Below are 12,380 nucleotides of genomic sequence, written 5' to 3' on the forward strand. Positions count from 1 at the left end.
ACATTGTACTGAGTATGTGAGGCATACATCAAGAAATAAGTAAGAATAAGAAAGTAAAGTAAGAACAAGGAGATAATCGATAACTGCTTGCCTCTTAAGGCGGATCCATGCATGCATACTCATAAAGCATCATATAGTAAATTGTTGCGGAACGCGCAGCCCGATCCATATGTCATCATATGTTAGTGCCGAGGAACGTACGGCCCGATCCATAAACATAATAAGTTAGTGCCGACGAACGTACGGCCCGATCCATAAATATAATAAGTTAGTGCCGAGGAACGTACGGCCCGATCCATAAATATAATAAGTTAGTGCCGAGGAACGTACGGCCCGATCCATAACCCATATATCCCGCGTCCGGGATGGAATCATGATATGCCAGCTGTACAGGTAGCTATGCGTCTATAGCGCCTCACCTTTCCCCCTTTCCCCTGAAAACATTTTCATATCATATATATATATACATACATAATATACATAGCATGCTAGAGAGCCCAAGGAAAAGTTGTAAGTACGTTGGAGTGACGTAAGGTCGAAAGCCTCCGATTGTGTTATGGAGTAATCATCGTCGCTTTGTCTCACCTTGAAGGAACAATTATTATAAGGCGAGACTATCAATGAAGAATAGCATTAAAAGAAAGCATAGAATAAAATCATGAACTTCATAAGGCATCCATTCATATACTTTGGAAGATTTAGAAATAAAGTCACCATCCATGAATAAATTGAGAGATCAGTAAATAGCTCGACGTTCTCATATAGTCCTTGAAATCGTAAACTTGAAACTTTTAAACATAAGATTTGCTCTCATCATGGTCAGCATAATAATACTTTCACTTTTGACATCATCATTGTTATTGAAAACAATATCCACGGTCGTTATCATAACGCTCACATAATCGCAACCTTTGGTTTGGAAAATAGGAGTACTTTGGAAAACATTTATGAAATATCAAGAAGGAAATCGTGCTTCCGAATCTTAGATTATTTAACCTTTGATAGCAAGGAAAAGATGGGAGCATTTATGAAATCGTAAGCTAGGGATCATGCCTTTGAAAGAAAGGGAATAGCCTCACATACCTTCGACGTTTACAATTCTTATTGCTTGCTCGTTCTCCCTTAATGCACTCGTATACCTTCAAGAGAATTCATGTCGTCGTTAGCTAAGTAATTACAAGAACGGACTACCATTTCTAAGGAAAATTGGGTAGCACTCCCTTCATTTCTAATACTTTCTCCATGTTTCATTTCCACTCTCATACATTCGTAACGACACTCACAATATTACTTTCAACAATCATCACTGATACACTTTGAGAAAAATCTACAATTTTCCTCCAATTTCTCCACATTCATGGTTATAGCTCGTTATCACGTTTTATCGTATATAATACTTATTTCATGGTCTAGACGTTATTTATAACATATTCACAACCATAACTTATCAACATTCATGACTCCATTCATCTACTATTCAATTGTGCCACTATTTACCCATACAAGGCCCATTTTCTATGTTTTTATACATTTCAAGTATCTAAGCCTTCCAATACCTTGAACCATATGGTATAGTCATGAAACATATCTTGGATGATGGTGGAACAAGCCTTGAGCAACAATACTCTTTTTATACCAAAACCCTATTTCAACCCTTTTGAGATTTCTTGAAGAAGATGACTTCCAATAGAGTCTCATGCACTTGCTTTCATGAATTAGATGTTGATGATCTTGGTTCCCCTTTGATCTCTTGAATTTTGTGGATGAATATTTGGAGAGCTTCTAAAGTGTTCTTGAATGGTGTAGATGCATAATGAAATAAAATGAAGCCTTGGTCCCTTTTATTAATTCAAAATCTGGTCTTTAATGAATTCCAGTCGGGGTGAACAGTGGTCGTATACCACAGTTTACGAGCCGTAAACTGGTTTACGAGCCGTCCTCCCTGGTCGTATTTAAGCATGTCCAAAACAGAGAAGTTGGCTGAAGAATATTGCAGTTTACGATCGAGGTTTACGGGCCGTATTCCAAGTCGTATTTAAGCATTTCACCACTTAACAGAAAGTTGAAACTTGAAAGGCTGGAGGACGATGGTGGTTTACAGTCCGTAAATCACTTTACGGGCCGTATACCACTTCACGACCACTGTGCTGAATAAAATTCCATAACTTTTTCATTTCCAAAAAAATTCACGAATCATCACCCCTTGCTTAGTAAAACACCCCACACTCATACTCTTGTCGTTCTATTTCTTGTACATGTACGGGGACTTTTTCAAGGTGTAACATTGCCCCTGGTTGCTCTTGGTCGACGATCCACCTCTTCAACTCATACTTTTATATAGTTTAGGTTTAAAAAAAAGAAATTTGTCTATTACAAATTTAAAACTAAAAAAATGGAAGAAATTGCACGAATTGTCCTTCAAATGGGCTGGCAAAAATGCTGCACATGCAGCGCGTGGTATAGAAATTCAACTGAATGTATCCATCATTATTGACTCAATGGAGGATACTTTGACAATTACATGGATATTGCTTGATTTTTTAATATGGGGTCCACATTGTTTTTTGGGATATTGCTTATTTTTTAATATGGGATCCACGTTTTTTTTTATATTGCTTGATTTTTTAAAATATGGGGTCCATGTTTTTTTTTTCAACATGATTTTGAGGTACAAAATAGTACCACATTTTTTTTAGAATGTCTAAAAAAAATGATATATTTTTATGTTTAGAAATCATTTAACTTGAAATTTTTCCTTTTACCTTTAATGAAATTATTTAAATTCACACAAATATCTGTGACTTATTTTAAACCACAAATTAGGACAGAGAGAGTACCTTTTAGTAATATAATTATGAATTTTTTATTACAGAAAATATTATAATTCAATTAATTGAGAATATCAATAAATTATTTTACTTAGTCCACTTCTCCCATATATGAATTTCCTAGTTTGGTTCTCTATTGAAAGATTTGAAATTCACCTTTTCTTACCGAGTTTCATGCCATCTTCTCTTTCTACTCAACAATACTGAAAAGCGCTTTCATGTGTCAGCATCTGCTGTAGTCTTAAATTTTTAAGTATAGACCAACTTTATCATTTTAAGAAAACATGTATATACGTTTCTTGACCGTTTATATTTCGTCTTCTTGATGTTATTCCTCATTATTTGTGTGAGACGTATGTGTCTAAACTTATACCCAAAAGTATAAGTTTTAAATCTTTCGATTTTATGACTTCTTTAGCGGTTTTTATGTTCAATTTAAATCGTTATTTCTTTTTTTCCGAACTTCTCTTCTTTATATTTTCTCCAAACATACCTTTACCATTTTCTGAACTTATTATCATTATTTAAATATCTTATTTTTTTCTGTTGCAATTGTCTCCTATTTCTTCACATGGACCCCGCCTTAATTTTTTTTCCTAGCAATTGTCTCCTACTTCTTCACGCGGATCCCACCTTTATTTTTATTTTTTTTCAATTATCTCCTAATTCTCCACGCGGACCTCACCTTAATTTTTTTTTTGCCAAACCCATCGACAAATACCTGTGGTCGTCCACTTCTTTCACTTGAGCACCTAAAGTAGCCCTTGTTCCATTTAGATACTTCAAGTGGGTCATTTCTATTCTACTTAGACACTTTTTGCACCGTTATCGGAGTAAAACTAACACCAGTCGTCTCCTATATGGATTAAGTGGTCAATTAAATTGTGCCAGCTCATTTAAATTGTGCCAACTCAATTAAATTGTGCCAATTCATTTTAATTGTAAATTCACTAATTTGTAAATTCGTGGAGTTTTGACCATTAAAAATTGGGGCTTTTGGGCTGGTTGGATGTGCAATGAGGTGGCGCCCCCTTTGGTGTTGGTTTTGCTCCGATAACGATGCAAAAAGTGTCTAAGTGGAATAGGAATGACCCACTTGAAGTGTTTAAATGGAACAAGGGTCACTTTAGGTACTCAAGTGAAAGAAGTAGATGACCACAGGTGTCTGTCGATGGGTTTGGCCTTTTTTTTTTTTTTTTTTATAATCTCTACTATTATAGAAGAGTGGGCCCCACCTTAAATTTATTTATTTTTCATATTCCAACTATTATAGAAGATTGGATCTCGCCTTTTTTCTTTTACAATTTTTCTACTATTAAAAAAAATTGGGGCCCACCTTATTTTTTAATTTTTTTAATGACGAACGACGAAAAAGTGAGCAACTCACTCTTCTAACATGAGTTGGAGGTAAAAAATAGTACCACATTTTTTTTAGACTGTCTAAAAAAAATAATATATTTTTATGTTTAGAAATCATTTAACTTGAAATTTTTTCTTTTACCTTTAATGAAATTATTTAAATTCACACAAATATCTATGACTTGTTTTAGACCACAAATTAGGACAGAGAGAGTACCTTTCAGTAATATAATTATGAAGTTTTTATTACAAAAAATATTATAATTCAATTAATTGAGAATATCAATAAATTATTTTACTTAGTCCGCTTCTCCCGTATATGAATTTCCTAGTTTGTATCTCTATTAAAAGATTTGAAATTCACCTTTTCTTACCGAGTTTCATGTCATCATCTCTTTCTGCTCAACAATACTGAAAAACACTTTCATGTGTCGACACCTGCTATAGTCTTAAATTTTTAAGTATTGACCAATTTCATCATTTTAAGAAAATATGTGTATACGTTTCTTGACCGTTTATATTTCATCTTCTTGATGTTATTCCTCATTATTTATGTGAGACGTATGTGTCTAAACTTATACCCAAAGATATAAGTTTTAAATCTTTTGGTTTTATGACTTCTTTAGCGGTTTTTGTGTTCAATTTAAATCGTTATTTCTTTTTTTCCGAACTTCTCTTCTTTATATTTTCTCCAAGCATACCTTTACCATTTTCTGAACTTATTATCATTAGTTAAATATCCGATTTTTTTCTGTTGCAACTGTCTCCTACTTCTTCACGTGGACCCCACCTTAATTTTTTTATCCTAGCAATTGTCTCCTATTTCTTCATGCGAACCCCACCTTTATTTTTATTTTTTTGCAATTATCTCCTAATTCTCCACGCGGACCTCACCTTATTTTTTTTTAATCTCTACTATTATAGAAGCGTGAGTCCCGCCTTAAATTTGTGTTTTTTTTTTCATTCCTACTATTATAGAAGATTGGATCCCACCTTTTTTTTTTTTTTTACAATTTTTCTACTATTAAAAAAGATTGGGGCCCACCTTATTTTTTAATTTTTTTAATGACGGACGACGAAAAAGTGAGCGACTCACTCTTCTATATAGTTAATAAAACTGAAATATTAATACATATTTGATAATTTTTTAGTTGTTTGGTATAAGATTCAACATACTAAGTATAATATTTTGGTTATTATATTTTTTAATCACGCATAAATACAACATTTACAAGTAATTAATGAGTCAATTTATGTATTATTTTATGCGGAATAAAAAATAGAATAACTAATAGTCCAATATGAATATCTAAATTCTGCATAACTAATCCCTTCATAACTGATTTCTGCATAACTAATTTATATATTAGTAATACATGCATAACTCACACTAGCAACCAAGCGACCCCTAAAGGTTGTGATAACAACAACAACAACAACAACCCAGTGAAATCCCACAACGTGGGGTCTGGGGAGGGTAGAGTGTATGCAGACCTTACTCCTACTAAGGTAGGACGGCTATTTCTAAAAGACCCTCGGCTCAATAAAAAGCATAAAAAGAGGTCAGATGAGGCTAAGAAATTCAAAGCGATATGAAAATGCAAATAACGAAAGCGACACAGATAAAATAGAATAATCAAAGTACAGGAAATAATAGATAATAGTAGAAATCAAAGCACAAAAGATTATACTGCGATAATGCGCCTACTAATAAGGAAGGATAACGAGACTATCTACCAGCCTTCTACCCTAATGTGGGTCCTCCAAACCCTCCTATCTAAGGTCATGTCCTCGATAAGCTGTAACTGTGCCATGTCCTGTCTAATCACCTCTCCTCAATATTTCTTCGGCCTACCCCTACCTCTTCTGAAACCATCCATGGCCAACCTCTCACACCTCCGCACTGGGGCATCTGTGTCTCTCCTCTTCACATGCCCAAACCATCTCAGTCTCGCTTCCCACATCTTGTCTTCCACCGAGGCCACTCTCACCTTGTCCCGAATAGCCTCATTCCTAATCCTGTCACTCCTGGTGTGCCCACACATCCATCTCAACAATCTCATCTCGGCAACTTTCATCTTTTGGACGTGAGAGATCTTAACTGGCCAACACTCCTCCCCATACAACATAGTCGGTCTAACCACCACTTTGTAGAACTTGCCCTTAAGTTGTGGTGGCACCTTCTTGTCACATAGCACTCCGAAAGCGAGCCTCCATTTCATCCACCCTGCCCCAATACGATGTGTAACATCATAGTCAATCTCCCCACTGCCTTGCATGATAGACCCAAGATACTTGAAACTACTTTTCTTCTGGATGGCCTGGGTACCAAGCCTAACCTCCACGCCAACCTCCTGAGGTGCTTCACTGAACTTGCACTCCAAGTACTCTGTTTTGGTCCTACTCAGCTTAAACCCTTTAGACTCCAAGGTATGTCTCCAACCCTCCAGCTTAGCGTTAACTCCGCTACGAGTCTCGTCGATCAGGACTATGTCATCCGCGAAAAGCATACACCATGGCACCTCACCTTGAATTTGTCGTGTCAATCCATCTATTACCAAGGCAAATAAAAACGGACTAAGAGTTGATCATTGATGCAACCCCATCACAACTGGGATGTGCTCTGAGTCCTCTCCTACTGTCCTTACCCTAGTTTTGGCTCCCTCATACATACATGTCCTTGATCACCCTAATGTACGCCACAGTTACACCTTTAGCCTCCAAACATCTCCATAGGATCTCTCTTGGAACTTTGTCGTAAGCCTTTTCTAGGTCGATGAATACCATGTGTAAGTCCCTCTTCCTCTCCCTATACTGCTCCACCAGTCTCCTCACAAGATGGATGGCTTCTCTAGTTGAGCGTCCCGGCATGAATCCGAACTGGTTCTCTGAAATAGACATGTCTATCCTCACCCTCATCTTCACCATCTTTTCCCACACTTTCATAGTATGGCTTAGCAGTTTGATACCTCTATAGTCTATAGTTGTTGCAACTCTGGATATCCCCCTTGTTATTGTATAGAGGGATCATTACGCTCGACCTCCATTCTTCGGGTATCCTTGTCGTCTTAAAGATGACATTAAACAGCCTAGTCAGCCACTCCAAAGATGACATTAAACAGCCTAGTCATCTTCGGGCATCCTTGCGCTCTTCCAAAATTCCCCAGGAATCTCGTCAGGTCCGGTCGCTCTTCCCCTGCGCATCCTACGAACAGCACCCTTAACCTCCTCAACCTTAATACTCCTGCAATACCCAAAATCGTGACGCCTCCCTGTATGTTCCAAATCTCCCAACACAATGTCTCTGTCCCCTTCTTCATTCAAGAGTTTGTGGAAGTATGACTGCCATCTCCGTCTAATGAGAGTCTCCTCTACCAATACTTTTCCATGTTCGTCCTTGATGCACTTCACTTGATCCACATCGCGTGCCCTTCTCTCCCTCGCCTTGGCTAGCCTGAACAATTTCTTATCCCCGCCTTTCTCTTCTAGTTCAGCATAAAGGCGTTCAAAAGCTGTCGTTTTGCCTTCGAAACAGCCAACTTCGCCTCCTTCCTCGCTATCTTATAAAGTTTCCTATTCGTCCACTTCTCTACCTCATCCTTGCTTTCTATCAACTTCGCATACGCCACCTTCTTTGCTTCTACCTTCTCTTGCACTTCTCCATTCCACCACCAGTCCCCTCGATGCCGACCATGACTACCTGTCGAGACCCCCAACACTTCCCTTGCTACAACCCTAATGCAACTAACCGTCCTATCCCACATACTGGTCGCATCCCCACTACTAACCCAGGCCCCCATATCCTTAAATTTCTCTCCCATTTCCAGGGCACTAGTCGTGGTCAAACTCCCCCATCTGATCCTAGGTCGGTCATCCCTGACCTCTTCTTCCTCGTCATCTTGATCCCTAAATCCATCACCAAGAGCTTATGTCAGGTTGTAAGATTGTCGCTCGAAATGACCTTACAGTCTTTGCACAGACTTTTATCATCCTTCCTAAGGAGTAAAAAATCTATCTGAGTCTTAGCCACCGAACTACGGAAGGTTACCAAGTGCTCCTCCTTTTTTGGGAAACTCGAATTGGCTATCACCAACCCAAAAGCTCTTGCAAAATCCAAAAGTGAAACTCCTCATCCATTTCTGTCCCCGAAGCCAAAGCCTCAATGCACATCATCATAACCTCCCGAAATAGACCCGATGTGCCCATTGAAATCCCCTCCCACGAAAAGTTTCTCAGTAGGCGGTATGCCTCCCACTAACTCATCCAAATCCTCCCAAAAGCGCCTCTTCTCCTCCTCGCCTAAGCCCGCTTGCGGCGCATATGCACTAATAGTGTTCAAAGTGAGCCCTTTAACGACCACCTTAATCGACATCATCCTATCCGTGACTCTCCTAACCTCTACCACCTGATCCTTTAAATCACTATCTACTAAAATGCCTACCCCATTCCTGTACTTCAATCTACCAGAGAACCAAAGCTTATATCCGTCTACCTCCTTAGCTTTAGGACCTACCCATTTGGTCTCTTGAACACAAGCTATATTAATCTTCCTCTTCTTAAGAATCTTAACTAGCTCTATGGACGTCCCCGTTAACGTCTCAATGTTCCAAGAGCCTACTCTCAGCCTAGATGCTCCTTTAACACACTTACCCCTCCTAACCCTCGTCCCCGTCCCCGAACGAGAACATGACCCTAGTCTACCATCAATACCCAAAGCCACGAAAACGAGTATGAACTAATAAATTATTCAAAGGTCTAAAGTCAGCAAAATGTAACTACAAGTGTATGAACAAAGAATAGATATGGCAATCGGAGGTACCAACTCTAGTTGAACTGAACCTGGTCGCCGCCGGAAAACACTGTTCAACGTCGGAGTTACTGTTCACTACCGAGGTACTATTCACTGTCGGCGTACTGTTCACAACGACCTGAAAGGGAGAAGAGAAGAGGGGGGGGAAAGGAAAGAGAAAAGGAGAGAGAAAGAGAGGACTGGCCGGAAAAAGATGCCACAAAAGGTCGCCGGCGACGGAGCAGCGGCGTTCTGGCAGCGCCAGACGCAGATAAAAAAGGGTAAAAAAGGAGAAGAGAAGAAGAAGAGGAGAAGAAGAAAAAGGAAGAGAGAAGAAAAGTAAATCTGGCCGGAAAAGTAGTCGGGGTTACCTGGTCGCCGACACTATATTTTATACCTTTAATTAGATATATCGGGTTAAATCTTAAATATGGAGTCTCCTTTAATAGAATGTGCTTTGTCTAAGAAATAAAAAAAATCGACGCTAGTCTGAATTAACAGACTTCGAAGAAATATCGAACACCGAATGAAAACAAACAAAAATCTATGAATCAAAGATATTTTGAAGAGAATATGCACATTATTCCTATAACATGACTGTCCATTCGCATCTGATAATTGCTCTATAAAGTCTTTTTCTTTTATGTTTCTCAACCAAATAAAGAGATCACTTATATGTTAAGACATTTCTTTCATGGACCCTTGTGCAGATTTTTACATGAATTAATTTTGTCTATCCCTTTCCTTTAACTTCTTGATATATGTAACAGAGAGTTTGACGTGCATTTGTTAAGATAAACTAGCCAACAAATATTATTATGTTGTTTAATTTTGTCTGTTCTAGATATGTTAGTACAATTTTTTTTTAAAATGTCTTACACTATTAAAAGCTTCTCTATAATTTATATGGAACTTCTTTTTCTTATTAAGTTTCAATATGGAGTTTGTACGAAAACCCACGATACGCTCAAATTACACCTATTAATGGCGTAAAGCGGACGTTGTCAAATATAGTAACCCAAACAAGGTTGGAGTCGAATCCCACAGGGAATATGCAGAGAAAAGGGTACTAATTGTATACGATACTAGTCTTTAAAGGCTTTAATCCTATTCCGAATAGTTTGAAAAGAGATTTGGTTTGTATTCGCTATTTTAAAGTGTTTGGAATTTGTTTGGATTTGGAGAACCAAAGTTGTGTCCCCGTGATGATTAGATGTTATGCTATGGGTGTCAATATGATATATTTCTAATGGGTCGGGGTTATGTATGCACTTAATCTCTAATGCACTTTCTAATATTTTCCAATAGTTAGAAAGTATTTCTTTTCATGATTTTCCCAAATGTAGAAAAGTTGTAAATAAGATTGATTAAACATGCTAAATAGAACTCATCTTATCCCTAAGCGAGTTCATTAAACGAGGGTTAGCGCCCCGAATCCTTGTTATATTATTTCAAATCACACCCTATTTCATCTTTCCAAATAAACTAGGATTTGTGCATGAACAAGTGTTTGCAACCACTAATGAACAATGAATGCGAGAAATAATAAAACACATCACAACCCATTCTATATATATACAATGTTAGACACCCATTACATAGCACCCATCATTTGGGTCCACAACTTTGATTAAAGAAATTACTCACACATTATGGTCTCAAAAGTAGTAAGCAATAAATGAGACATAAAGCTTATAAAGTGTGATAAAGATGATGAAAAATGGAATCTTGTTGTCTTCACTAAGCTCCAAAAGGGGAGTATTCAATGCTCACCCACCAATGGAACTTTGTTCACGTGGTTACAATTAAAATTGGCTGCAAAAAAAAAAACCTAAAATGTTCTTTAAATAGGCTCCAAAAAACGCACAGCAGCGACTGACAAAATTGCCCCTGATAGCAAGATCGACGGACCGTCTATCGTTCGACGATCCGTCAATTTCTCCGTCCTTTGTACCTTCAGCAATGTGTTCCATTCGACGGTGCCGTCGACCAGTTCGACGCTCCGTCGAGTATTCCGTCTTTCTCTCTTCTTGTTGAGAGATCCTGATTGTCGACACAAACGACGAAGCGTCGATCAGTTCGACGCTTAGTCGATTCCTCCGTCCTTTGTCGTCTTCAACTTTGTCATCACTGGAAAATCGAGCTTATCGACGCTTCGAAGGACAGTCGGTCGACTGATCGACGGAACGTCGATTCTTCATTTCTGACCAATTTTTCCTTTGTTCTTTGCTCTTTGCTTTTGGGCCATTGTTTTCCTAAAACACAACAAAACATATTAACGAGAACCAAACTTACTTGAAAACAACCAAAATTCATAGTAAAAAAGCGTCGAATGTGCCACAAATCCGCGGCACATCAACCCGATAATTACTTTCTCGAGCTAAATATCATAAGGTCCATTATCAAGGTTGATGAGGTTATTTACCCCCTGTTTGGATGGTGGTTTCCCGTGGTTCATTAATGTATGGTTTTCTAGGAAACTATGTTTGTTTCCATTATTCTTAAAATTATGTGGTATGGTGTTGTAAACCCGTGGTTCATTCCATGGTTATATAACCATGAAAAGTCCCAATTTTTGAAACCACGGATTTGGTGGTTTTTCCGTGGTTACGAATTTCATTTCTCCATTATACCCTCCACCCTCCACCATCCACCCCACCCCACCCCACCCTCACCCTACCACTCACCCCACCCACCCCTGCCCCACGCTACCACTCACCCCCACCCACCACCCGCCAATCACCCTACCCCCGCCCTACCACCCACCCCCCGCCACTCACCCCACCCTCACCCCCGCCCTACCACCCACCCTCACCCCCAACTACCCCACTCCTCTGCCACCCACCCCCCACCACCCCAACCACCAACCACTACCCCTCACCACCGCCCAACCCCACCCCACAACAACTCACCCCCACCCTCATCCCACACTACCTACCCCTCCACCACCCCTACCCACTACCCCTCACCACCACCCAACCTCACCCCCACAACCACTTACCCCCACCCTACTACCCACTACCCCCACTCTCATCTCACAATCACCCACCTCACACCACTCACCCCTCCCCCACCCACTACCTACTTATTTTTTAAAATTCCTATTTTATTCTTTACCTGAATTTTATTAATATATATAAATTATTTCTAATTAAGAGTTAAGGGTATTTTAGTAAACTTACAAGTTATTATACAGTACCATACAGTCAAACCAAACAATACAAATGTTATTAAACCACAGCAAACGATACAGTCTATCCAAACATTGTATTCATTAATACAGTACAATACAATACAACACCCTACTGTACCATACCATACTGTACATTAATGAACCACGGCAAACAACCATCCAAACAGAGGGTTAGAATTCATTATATACCACTCACGTCATTCGACGAATT

This window comes from Lycium barbarum, chromosome 7 (genome assembly GCF_019175385.1).
Source record: "Lycium barbarum isolate Lr01 chromosome 7, ASM1917538v2, whole genome shotgun sequence".
NCBI classification, from domain to species: domain Eukaryota; kingdom Viridiplantae; phylum Streptophyta; class Magnoliopsida; order Solanales; family Solanaceae; genus Lycium; species Lycium barbarum.